This window comes from Mya arenaria, chromosome 3, assembly GCF_026914265.1.
Source record: "Mya arenaria isolate MELC-2E11 chromosome 3, ASM2691426v1".
NCBI classification, from domain to species: Eukaryota; Metazoa; Mollusca; class Bivalvia; order Myida; family Myidae; genus Mya; species Mya arenaria.
In genome coordinates, this window is record NC_069124.1 from 72,360,429 (window position 1) to 72,373,944 (window position 13,516).

General features: G+C 33.9%; 2 non-coding genes across 2 annotated transcripts; one reads left to right on the forward strand and one right to left on the reverse strand.

Moving 5' to 3' along the window:
• The first annotated feature begins 4,169 nt into the window (after positions 1-4,169).
• On the forward strand, positions 4,170-4,241 carry Trnac-gca (transfer RNA cysteine (anticodon GCA)). The gene has a single exon. It is a non-coding gene; the product is annotated as a tRNA-Cys (tRNA).
• A 5,641-nt stretch (positions 4,242-9,882) lies between these two features.
• Trnac-gca (transfer RNA cysteine (anticodon GCA)) lies at positions 9,883-9,954 on the reverse strand. Its single transcript has one exon. It is a non-coding gene; the product is annotated as a tRNA-Cys (tRNA).
• Positions 9,955-13,516: the final 3,562 nt, after the last annotated feature.

Sequence of the window (13,516 nt, forward strand, 5' to 3'; positions counted from 1 at the left end):
GGGCTGTTAACATTTTTGGCGCATTGCTGTTACGCCGCCATTTTCCGTAAAAAAATGTAGACGGGTTGAGTTGTTGCTGCATCTGTCATAGATCATTGATAAACGGTTATCCCGTCAATTAAAAATGTTAAGAATAAATGTGCCTGCATTATTTATTGCAACGTTATTAAAGGGAGGAAAATTTCTCAAAATGATGGTAATCTCATACACCTGTATGCTTATCATTGATATACGAATGTTAAATGTAATCATAGGAAATATTTTCCTGTGCAAAGGAGTTGATGTCAGTCCGTAAATAATTGACACGAAACTCTTTTCACGTTTTGTTTTTACTCGTGGACCCTAAACGAAAGCTTTGCTGAGGACAAAATAATACCTGATATTATTAATCGACGAATCAGTATTCCGACGTGCAGACGTAAGTCTTTGTCAAGTATTAAGAAAGCCAGAATCATAGGCATTTGTCGACATGGAATTGCAAGCCGCTGGGCTGTCAAACAATAAATCCTAACTGAAACTATAACGACTTACTGTACTAAAATACCAATTTCCTGGTGGTCTGGAATACTCTTCAATCCAGAACAACATTTTGAACGGTATGTTAAAGAGACGTACTAGAAGAAATTACATAGTGTCGAAAACTTCATATAAAGTCGCGAACTCGAGATACCTCTGCCAAGACTTTATCAATACAAAGCTTAAACCAACATTCAAAGCAATAAACCCTGATCCTCTTTGGTTTTTTTTTCACAATATGTATTTCACATGTGTGTTAATTTGAATGTTTGATATAGTATATAAGGAATGAAACAGGGTGATTATCTGCACTCAGGTGACCGAAATACGACCATCGAGATCGTGTTGAATACGTTTTTGTTGTTGGTTTTTTTGTTGCCGATTATGATATCTTAAAATAAGCTTTCGTTTTTTCGGATAGATGCAGTTCGAACACGCTGTCGAATATAATTAAGTTAGAGCTAAAATGATTACATCATTTGGGAAGAAACATCAGATTGGGCGCAAAATTTATTCGTTAATGTTCAGAAGTGATAACATTTGCTATAATAGATTTGCAATATTCGACAGTAATCGATGTATCAGAAAGCTCCAGTTCCTTGAATAAACATACAATAAAAGCTACCAATGGCGACAATTTTAAATAATACAATTAAAACTACACGCACTGATGTCTAGACTGTGTTTGTTATTCAGAAATTAATTTAAATTAAAAGTTCTATCAGATGACATCTTCGACAATATAATGCAGTGTTTTCAAATAAAACTATTTTTAAAGATGCACTATTGCTCCCAAATAAGATTTACCACAATTAATAATATTGTTTTAATATTCCAAAAAGGATGAATCAATGTCGAAAATATTGGTTCTTATGAAGGATACCGAGTTTAATTTGAAAGAAATGAGCGCAAAACAAGGTATTACTACCTTATGAGACTATAGTAGACCACAGTTAATTTTTTAGCATTCAACAATCAATTAATAATTTTGCGCTTCCTGCTATTAAATACGCGGTTACAATCATGTTATCAGTATTAAATATTGGCCACAGATGCATTTTTAGTAAGTAGTTAAAGGTTTATACGTCAAAGTAGATGTTTGTTCTACATGTGTTTGTTTTGATTTTGAATAAGAGTGTCACATTAAATATCTTTTACACTACAAAGATAGTGAAATCCCAAAAGAAGCCAACTTTACACAGTTTGCTTAACATGCTTATGTCATGTACGCATTTGTCCTTTTTGTGATTTCCAAGTAAAAGTACGAACAGTGTATTTGTTGTGATTTCCAAGAAGAAGTAATCCACTACCTATAAAGATTAGTTGAAGCCAGCAAAATCATTTGACTACTACTGACAGTTTACAGTGCCTTTAACAATGATGGTAAATGAATCAATGCCATGTCATTTTGACATCTACGATCCACGGAAAGGAAATTACCGCTCTTTTTATTTCTCCGATTTTCAAAGTACTTGACCGAAGGTAACTTGTATGATCTTCGAATCTAGGCAGACAGCTGCTCCCTGTTGAAAATTGATTGTCATTTTACCTACTTCAATTTATTTTCAAATATTCATATTTTGTTTTATTTTAAAACGTTACCCCTGATTCTGCAGTTCGCTTGTATCTAAGATTTGTGGTAGGCTGTGAATAGTAGATAAAGGTTTGTGGAGTTTTGTGCTGTTTTTCCATTTTTCTTGTTTTTGTTTTTTTGTTTTTGTGTTCTATGTCTTTGGCGTTAACCCAGTGCCATTAAACCTGGTTTATGTTTAAACTTTTTGTTACTGAGCTTGTTTCTGTAGTTTTTCACATAAGTATTAAGAAATCAATTCCACCACATTTATTATTATATGTTGAAGTTTAATGTGGAAACTTTTTCACGTATACGCCCTTTTCGCACGTCTGTCCCTCTGCTCTGGCCATGTTTGGTTTGCCCTTATAAGCAAAAGTGTTTGTGTGCTTAGACGCGGGTAGGTAATACAAAAAGTACAAAAAATGTTTTTAGAAAATACAACAGAAGATACGAATGTAAATTTCAGATAAACATATGTTCGAATTAAATACAGAAAATAAAAATACAGAAAAATCTGTTCACAATTGCCAATGGATGCTAGTTAAAAATGACGACTATATCCGTATTGTTTTAGATCTAGTTTGCATGTACTTTTTTTTGTTGTGCAACATTTATTGCAATCCAAAAATGTAAAATAAGGCTTGCGTTTCCTGAAATAAGTTTGAAATGTGCTTGCATAAGGCATAACATTTTATTTTAAATCAAAATAAGGACCATCAATTACAATAAAATCTGAAGTAAATTTCTGGTTTACCCGCGTTATAAAACAATATCCATAATAACCATCACTTAATCATATAACTATCCGTATGATTTACATTAGCAGTCAGTTTTATGTCACTGTAATGCAGATATTTGAAATTATATGACCACTTACAAAATTGATCATAAGATTCTTATAAACTGTAAAACCGAAGTCGATGGCTGCACAAAATGAGACATTAAGTGTACGAAAACAAATCCGTAACAATAAAATTGTAATGACGCCTTGTAAAACATTCTTAATGAGAATTCAAATTGAGAATTCGATGATTGTTTTATTTAATTTTTATTTTCAAAATAAACAATGCAGATTTAAAACAAAACACGTCGTAGACGGTAAAGTCTATAAAGTCGTCAGTTGATTGGTTAAAGGTCAGCACATACATAATTCCGTATGACAACATGTGTTCTAGTGGAACTGAGTAATGAGCCCTTAGCTAAACATAGTTACCTTGAGGACATTTCAAAACTTTAAGATTGAATTAATGTGCTTAATGACCCGAAAAAAATGCTACAGTATAAACCCCAATGAAAACTAAAAGGCTGATCTAGAAAGATTTCGCCAACTTCACATTGTAAAAATATAACCGGTGATGAAACCATGAATAAGTCAATAAGAACGAGTAGAGTCCGTTACAACCATAAACATTGCTGTCTATTTGGATATTTTTAAAGAACAATATGACTAGTCCTGTATCGACTGTCAACGATTTATTGATAACAATCAGGAAAATAATAAAGTTAAAATTGTGGTGGTCATTAAATGTACCAAACAGATGACGGTGGCTTTGTAATCGAAGTCCAAGTCGAAGCTTCCATCGCTGCTATAAGATGGTTGAACATCGCTAAACATTGACCGATAATTCGTTATATCTTAGTGGTTTCCTGACGCTTTTCTATGTTGCAGTTATGTTAAAAGGATAAGGCGACAACCGGGTTCGAACCGGGGACCTCTTTATCTGCAGTCGAATGCTCTACCACGGAGCTGTATCCCCATATGTCGTATAATATTTAAGTGATTTTTTATTTAAAAGGCAATTAATATATTGATGTTATATGTCGCAACGATAAATTATCTGATCTAGTAGTTGCTTTAAAACATGTATAGTTATGCGTATAATATTTGAATATGTGAACAATTTGTTGTGTAAATCTCGATCTGCAGGCTAATGATCTACCACTAAGCTATGTAATATACTCACATAGTTTACTATATTCCTTATACTATCAATACAATATATCACCATACCTGATATAGATAAGACCAAATGCAACTGCTTCTAATTCAGGAGTATGTGGAGAACTGAAACAAGTATGTGGGGATATAGCTCAGTGGTAGAGCATTCGACTGCAGATCGAGAGGTTCCCGGTTCGAACCCGGCTGTCCCCTTGAGTACCTATTTTTATAGATCGAATGGGACATACAGATGTCAAATATGTAATGATGTTACGTATATATGTTTTGACCAACTCATATCGACACGTCGGGTTATGTATCCATACGCCGGGCTAATATATCGATACGCCCGGCTTATGTATCGATACGCCGGGCTTGTGTTTCGATACGTATAGGAAACCACATTATATAGATAAAGCATGCTCTCAATCATTTTCTTTGTAGGAATGTCGTGTCGTAGACGATCTATACAACCAGTTTGATCAATCGTTTTTGGACAAACGCATGGACATCAGTTTTGGAGACTTAACCGTGGAATAATGGGGAGATGTCGGGACAGTGGTCTTGAGGTGCTTTCTGACAACAAAATTGACCCAATTGAATCATTGACTATTTAAAGACTGTAGACTTTTATTTATTGTTTTAGTTTTTGACTTTTTGAAACTTTGATGAACCTTAGAAATATACTAGCTTTAAAACTTCTAGAACTATATCAAACTATATCACGCCTCCAATGAAGGAACGCAAATGGTGCCGGACAGGTCACTCGGTGAACCTTATTTTTCCCATATTTGGTCACTAAATTATATTGTACCAAAATTGCGTCATCTTTTCGTTTCCAATGAATAAATAATCCATTGCCAATAAATTGATTATATAAACGCGTTGTCGACATGATATATACGTTACGGGTTTAGAAGTAGACCCGATATGGGATATACGGGGCGCAGAAAACCATTCGCTCTCACCTGATATGGTTTCCATTACCCCGTTTATCTCGTATCGGGTCACCTATTAACCCCTTTTAACGCTTGGGTTTCCATGCTCTGTATTAAATCGTGCAGCGTGAACAAAGGCATTTCTGAAGGTTAATGATAATTCGAAGAAGAAATAACACGACGTTGAGAGGGAAATCACTGAGAAATATAATTTAAGAAACTGTAATATTTACGAGCATGAAATGCTATTCTGTACTTATTTACGAGTACACATTAGCTTGATGTGCCTTTGAATTGAAATTGCTAAGACGAAAAAAACCCAATACATTTAGACCACACCAAATTGATATTTCGTTCTGCGGATTTACCGCTCCTATTTTTTTGAAAATGAAAAAAAAAATGTTTTTGGTGCACCCGCACCTCTATTTTGATCGCCATGCAGATTTTTATCAGGTAATAATTTATCAAAAGGCTAAAAATAATCAAGTACGCTAGTTTTCGTGTTTTTGTAACGGGAAGTTACCGATGCGTAGTGTTTTTATACTGTATATCGATCGGTTTAGCATGGGTTTCAATAAATTCAATCAAAATGGCGGCTTCCGGTATAAACAATGTGGCTCGAAGTTTGGAAATTTTATGAAGTCATTGTTGATCGTCTCATGAACTAAAGGATCATTATTTAAAGCAATCATTATGCAATAAAGCATGTGTATCTGAGACTGGTAGTGATAATATTGCGTAATTAGTGACTCGTTTTGAATGGAAATCGGAATAATCAACTTAGTACTATTTTATTCAAGTCATGATACAAGGGACCAAACTTTTACCTCGTTAAGACGATGCTGAAGATGACAGGTCAACTTAACTGGAACATGAGTCATTGTTTGGTCCAAATTGATGTATCAAGCTCATTTTTGATCAAATTCTGACAAAACAACAGTTTTGAACAAATATCTTTTCACAAATAGCGATATAAACACTGGTCTGGATATACCTCAACATAAGTAAGCCTAAGTTTATCACCTTATATTTTGTTTTTATTTGCAGCATACTCCGGGATTGTAATGCACTTGTAAATTGTAACCACTGCCCCGCCCACCCCTCGCCCTTGTTCCAGGGGTATATCGGGGACAGCAGAGGCAATGGGCTGCGTTTTTACCTTTCAGGTGGCCCCGCTGTGCCTAGTGAATGTGGTTTTGTCTTCATATTGAAAATAGTCGGGAATGGGCCTCACATAGGTATTCGGGGTTGCGGGGCCAATTGGCAGGGATTTCAACGGCAGTGTGTCCCTGCAGGTCGGGTATTTTACCCGTCTTTGGAGAGACCGGAAGTCAAAGTCCCCGCTATTCCAGACTTAGGGGGAGGGGGCATATACAATTGGCTGGTGCATAAAAACATCTAAATAACCAAAAAAAAGTACTCTTAAAAAAATACCCTTGTTCTTTTTGTTTTAATAAGCACATGTCATTGCTTTTCCTGTGATAATAAAAACAAAATTGAGTCTAATGTTATATGGAGTCTGATGTTTGAAGATGCCTGTGTAAGTGATCATTTTTACAAATCCAAAATCAATATTAAGTTATGTTTAAATACAGTTGCATATGATGTTAAACTGATTCAGGTTGATTTTTATAAGTCGTTTCAAACTTTTTACTAAAAGCAGGGTTATTTATTATTATGAATGATCGTCATATTAAAGTATGTTTTAATTATATAAGAAATTAGATTTATCCATATAATGTTTGTACTAAACACGGATGAATAAATAGTATGCATTCCGACATTTACCCAATGTCCATTAGAGGTTCAGTTAAAGATGGCATTAAAATGGGTTTAAGGGAAATTATTTTGAACAATCTTTCTTATTTATATTGAATATAAGGAAAAACATATTTTTCGCTCTTCGCTCGCATCGGTTTTTATAAAAAATGACAAAAAAATACTTTATTTTTTCGCTCGCTCGCTCCAATTTTTTTGGCAAAAATCTGTCTATGTTGTCTCCAAGCAATTGGACAAGATCATTGTGAGTGTTCAACTGCTTCAATTGTCCGGTAGCATTCTGTGGACACGAGAGTTTATTTACTTGAACCATTTGATTACATTTAAACGGTTCTCTGGATCTATCGTATGCAAACAAATGGGCTTTTGCAGACCAATGGTAATTGTTAACTAACGTGCTGTCGGTGAAGCAATATCTCATTGTACAAATATTTTACTTCCAGATCTAGAAAACGATTTGTTGAGATTGAATAGTTTACGCAAGGTGGGTTTTTTTCAAGAAGTAATTCACTTTGCTCTTCTTTATTGACAAACATTGTACAGTTCGTAATTGAGTAAGAAACCTTTCTGATAAAGTAATAATGCCAAAAACACTGATTAGGAAAAGTTTTATTGTTTCTTGTAAATTCACTCATTGAAATATCCTAATTACAAGGATCAAGGAATGCAATGTTTATTTTCCTCTCGTCTGAAGTTTCCTGAAATGGAAAATGTTTTCTATTTAGATTTTTTTACAGGAAATTCTTCAATATTTCAGTTCTGATATTTGGACTTTTTGCCCAATATAAAATGTTTAAGTACGGAAGTAAGATTTTAAATTTAATCAAATTGGAGTTTATCTGATTCGTTTATCTGCCTAGAAACCAGATACCTCTTTAAAGATCTGATTTTGATATACTCCTCATGCAATATGCAGAAAACTATTGTATTTATGTAGGCATTGGCATAGATGTAAAAAATTATTTCCTTTGGCTTTAAATTGATTGCACTTTGCAAAACGTTTGGTTTAAAGATAATCAACGGAAAACTGTTTGCTGTTAAATGCAAAGCCAAATTCAATAATTCAGCCCATATGCCGCTGATATTCTCATTTAAATCTGGTACATATTTACAAGTGGTCAGTATATATTTTTCGATATCTTTATTACACACATATATTGCCCGCCATTTACAATACCAAAAACAACTGCTCACTGCATCCATTTCAAGATCAAACTGCGATTCTACACAACAAATATTCACTATGGTTTCCCTTATTGATTTTTTTACAAAATTGAAGAAATGAGAGCTGGGCAGGACTTTCCATTTTTAGGTTTGAAGATAACAAAATCATTTAAAAGTTCGACAATATTTTTTCCGAACTTTTTTCTAAAGTATGATTTTACTTTTGAGTGCCGAAGTTAAAATCTGACGTATTGCTTAAACCGCTCGGCATGATGACGTTAATGTTTTTTTAATTACCAACTCTTTTTGGATAAGCGCGACGTCAATGGCCAAATCAAATACTGGCCTGTGAATGTGAGGATACATGTATTTCTCATGGTGATATGCAGCTAATGCACTTCACTTGCGTCCGAGCTAATACGGCATTAATGTGCAACCAGAACGATTCCTTGGATATAACTTCGTGAGCACCAAGAAAGCTTGGCAACTTGACTTATGTGTCACAATTATCAAGCTTTATATCGGAAATTCATTTGATGACTTATCAAAACAAACAACTCACCACATAACGCTGATATATGAGTAATGTTAGCGGAAGATATAGCGGTTACATTAAGAATGAAACAGAGATCTGACTGTAAATTAATATAGTACGAATAAGCATGTCTAGACTTTATAAGAAATCATGATAAAAACGAAACTTTTATAACATCGATAACAGTGAAAGATGCAAGTATTTTGGGGAAAATGTAATCACATTAGGATATCAAAGAACAACGTTTGTGCCACGAGTGATGTTTCTTCTTAGATTATGGAGTCTTTTATCTCTATTGCAGTTCAAATTTGACGATGTTTTGATGCTGCTTTAAAGATGCTTTGAACAAGATTCGCATTTCGAAAAATGTTAAAAATGAATGCGTGCGATTTTTTTCGAGGTGTTATGTCCTAAAAAATACATATAAAATGTTCAACTAGTCTGTATGGTTTCAACGAACTGTTAAAGATGCACTCTTAATCTTATTTAAGATTTACCACAATTAATAATGTTGTGTTAATATTCCAAAATGGATGAATAAATGTCGAAAACAATGGTTCTTATGAAGGATACCGAGTTTAATTTAAATGTTATGAGAATAAACACGGTATGTCTACCTTATGAGACTATAGTAGACCACAGTTGATCTATCAGCATTCACCATTCATCTAATAATGTTTGCGTTTTTAGCTATTAAATAGACGGTTACAATCTTTTTATCAGTAATCAATATTTTCCATGAATGTTACCACCATAAAAATGCTAACTATCTGGATATTTTGAAAGAAGAATATTTTTAGTTCTGTACCGACTGCCAACGATTTATCGATTCATTTATAAATTCAAGAATGTTATAAATACAATTTTGGTTTCTATAAAATTAACCGAGCAGAAGACTCTTGCTTTCAATTCGAGGTGCAAGCCAAGGTAATATAGAAATATTTCGCCAACACCACTTTGTAAACAATAAGTTGCATTAGTCTATTTCCGTTAGTACATGCGATAAATTTAAGTGTTGACATAATGCATCAATATCTATAGCATAGATGAGTCTGCTACTTGTTCCTGTAAAAACTGACATACCCGCATTTCTGCCGAAAAGATCGAATACTCTAACATACAATACAAGATAACACGATACAAGAATCTTTATCTAAAGTCGGGTATATGATTACAAGAAACATAAGCCAAATGGGCCATTTCCGACATGAATAACATATAATAACAATTAGGAACAAAAAACAAACAAATAAAGTTTGAATTGTGGTGGCCATAAAATGTACCAAACAGATGACGCTGTCTTTTACATCAAAGTCTTAGTCGAAGTTTCCAGCATTGCTTTAAGATGGTTGTACATTGCTAAAACATTGACTGATAATTCGTTATATCTTAGTTGTTTCCTGACGCTTTTCCATGCTGCAATTACCTTAAAAGGATAAGGGGACACCCGGGTTCGAACAGGGGACCTCTCGATCTGCAGTCGAATGCTCTACCACTGAGCTATATCCCAATAATTATGTCATATAATATTTTAGTGATTTTTTATTCAAAAGGCCATAATAATATTGATGCAATATGTCGCAACGATAAATCATTATATCTTATCTAGCTATTGCTTTATTTATAGTTATGCGTTTAAGTGTTTGTATTTGTGCATACTTTGTGGTGTAAATCTCGATCTACAGTTTAATGCTCTACAACTAAGCCATGTACTGTTATCACATAGTTTATATTATTACTCATAGTATCATTACAATATGTCACCACACCTGATTTAGATAAGGTCTAATACAACTGCTTCTAATTTAGAAATATGTGGAGAACAGATACAAGTATGACGAAATATAACGCTGTGGCACCACTAGGCTATGTAATATAACTCTTAGTTTACTATATTAATTATACTTTCAATACAATATGTCCCCAGACCTGATAGACCTATGATAGATAAGACCTTATACAAATGCCTCTAATTTAGAAATATGTGCAAAGCAATTGTGAGAGGATATAGCTCAGTAATAGAGCATTGACTGTAGATCGAGAGGTCCCCGGTTCGAACCCGGGTGTCCCCTTTAGTAACTTTTTGTAGTGATCGTATGGAAAGTACAGACGTCCAACATTCAATGAAGTTACGTTTATATTTTTTGTAAGGTAAAACTTGGTGTAAATAAGGGTTAAAAGGGTTCTTCATTTTGGCACCGTCTTTGAAATTTAAATATATCTTAGAATGCTTATTCCACCGTACTCATCCCAATATATCGTACCATATAGTAATATCGCGCATTTCCATGCTGATACCGTTTGCCCATTTCATTCATACTTATACATTCCAGTCAATATAACTACTTATTGCGTCGATGTAAGCTGCTCTCCTGCAATTGTTTCAAATTCGGCGGGCGTTATCATACGTTTTCTTTCCGTCCGTATTTCACTCTCTCGTTGTTATTATCTTTATCTTAGTTGTCATTTATCAATGATTGTTTAAAACAATCCGTCTGGTCTTTTTTTATTGAAAACATTGTTTAATATGTTTCGTTGAAGGAAATCGATGTATGCTACCTTTGTCTCGTTTAAAGTAAACAACTAATCGTACGGCAACAGTCTGCATAAGACATCAATGAAATTTTTACGTGCGTTTGTGACTAGCATCCATTTGACACGTTGGTAGTTTATGAACTTAAATAAAAGTCAATCCTCGTTCACCCTATGGGAATCTCGCCGCGATGTAATATAATATGAACACGAATATTCTTGAAGTCGAAAGACAACGACGCCTATATGTTTTACTAATGTTGAAAATGAAAGGTTATTTCACAAATTCATAATATGAAAACTTAAACATGAATTTCTTTTATTAAACAGACATAAACATCATTAAAGATAAAAAAATGAATAAATACTCTGTAATTTTACGAACTTCCTGACAGACGTTCTTCAATTCATGCAATGTTTTATGAAAATAATGTTGTTGTTTTTTACTTTCATTGATATATGACAACGATAATTACACCGTTTAACGCCTGTTTTGACATAAATTAAAAATAAATAAACACCTGGATTGAAAAACGTTGGATATTGACTGCGTGTATTTTTTGACAACGTCAGTGATTAGATATATCTTCATCAACCAAGGTGGCTGTCACACGGAAGGACACACAAAGGATAAGACAAATGATAAAGGATCTGTATAAAATTTGTATCGAATAAAACAAAATGAAAGAGCTTGCTCATGACAACTTTTGGCCAACTCATATCGATACGTCGGGCTTATGTATCGATACGCCGGGCTAATATATCGATACGATGGGCTTATGTATCGATACTCCGGGCTAATATATCGATACGCCGCGCTGATGTATCGATACGCCGGGCTGATGTTTCGATACGTATAAGAAACCACATATATAGATGCAGCATGCTCTTAATGATTTTCTTTTGCAGGAATGTCGGAGACGATCCATACAACCATTTTGATCAAACTTTTTCTTGGACAAAAGCATGGACATCAGTTTTGGAGTGTTAACCGTGTACAACGGGGAGATGTCGGGACAGTGTTCTTGAGGTGCTTTCTAACAATAAATGGACAGAATTGAAACATTGGCTATTGAAAGACTGAAGACTTGTATTTATTTTAGTTTTTGACTTAATAAACCTTAGAAATCATATTTTATTTATTCTCATGTTGCGTTATACTGGCTTTAAAACAACTAGAACTATATCAAACTATATTACGCCTCCAATGATGCAACGTCATTGGTGCCGGACTGGTCACGCTGTGACCCTTAAATTTTTGCATATTTGGTCACTCAATTATATCGTACCGAAATGGCGTCATCTTTTCGTTTTCAATGAATGAATAATCCATTTCCAATAAATTGCTCAATATCAACGGGTTGTCGACATGATACATACGTTACGGGGTTAGTAGTAGACCCGATATGGGTATACGGGGCGCAGAAAACCATTCGCTCTCACCTAATATGTTTTCCATTGCCCCGTATATCCCGTATTGGGTCACCTATTAACCCCTTTTAACGCTGGGGTTACCATGCTCTGTTTTAAATCGTGCAGCGTGAACAAATGCATTTCTAAAGGTTAATGATAATTCGAAGAAGAAATAATACGACGTTGAGAGGGAAATCACTGAGAAATATAATTTAAGAAACTGTAATATTTACGAGCATGAAATGCTGTTCTGTACTAATTTACGAGTACATATAAGCTAGATGTGCCTTTGTATTAAAATTGTTAAGACGAAAAGAAACCAATTTATTTACGCTTTATTAAAGAATGTTTTTACTGTCTATGTTGTCTCAAAGCAATTGGACAAGATCATTGTGAGTGTCCAACTGCTTCAATTGTTCAGTTGCATTCTGTGGACACGAGAGTTTATTTACTTAAACCATTAGATAACATTTCAGCGGTTCTCTGGATCTATCGTTTGCAAACAAAAGGGATTTTGCAGACCAATGGTAATTGTTAACTAACGTGCTGTCGGTGGAGCAATATCTGATTGTACAAATATTTCACATCCAGATCTAGAAAACGATTTGTTGAGATTGAATAGTTTACGCAATACATTTTTCCAAGAAGTAATTCACTTTGCTTTTCTTTATTGACAAACCTTGTGCCGTTCGTAATTGAGTAAGAAACCTTTCTGATCTAGTAATTCTACAAAAAACACTGTCTAGGAATTGTTTTATTGTTTCTTGTAAAATGACTCATTGAAATATCTCAATTATAAGGATCGAGGAATGTAATGATTATTTTCCTCTCGAAGTTTTCTGTAATGGAACTTATTTTTTTTTCTATTTAGATTTCGTTTTATACAGATAATTCTTTAATATACTGTTCTGATATTCGGACTTTTTGTCTATTTTAAGAATGCATCGAGAATAAGATTTGAAAATTTAATCTGATTCGTTTATCTACTTAGAAACCAGATTCTTGAGGTCGTTAAAAGTCTAATTTTGACATTGGCATAGTTGTAAAAGATTATTTCTGAATAAGTCAATGGGACTTTGTAAATTTATAATCATTAAAACCATATGAAGATATTTTAAAAGAATCAC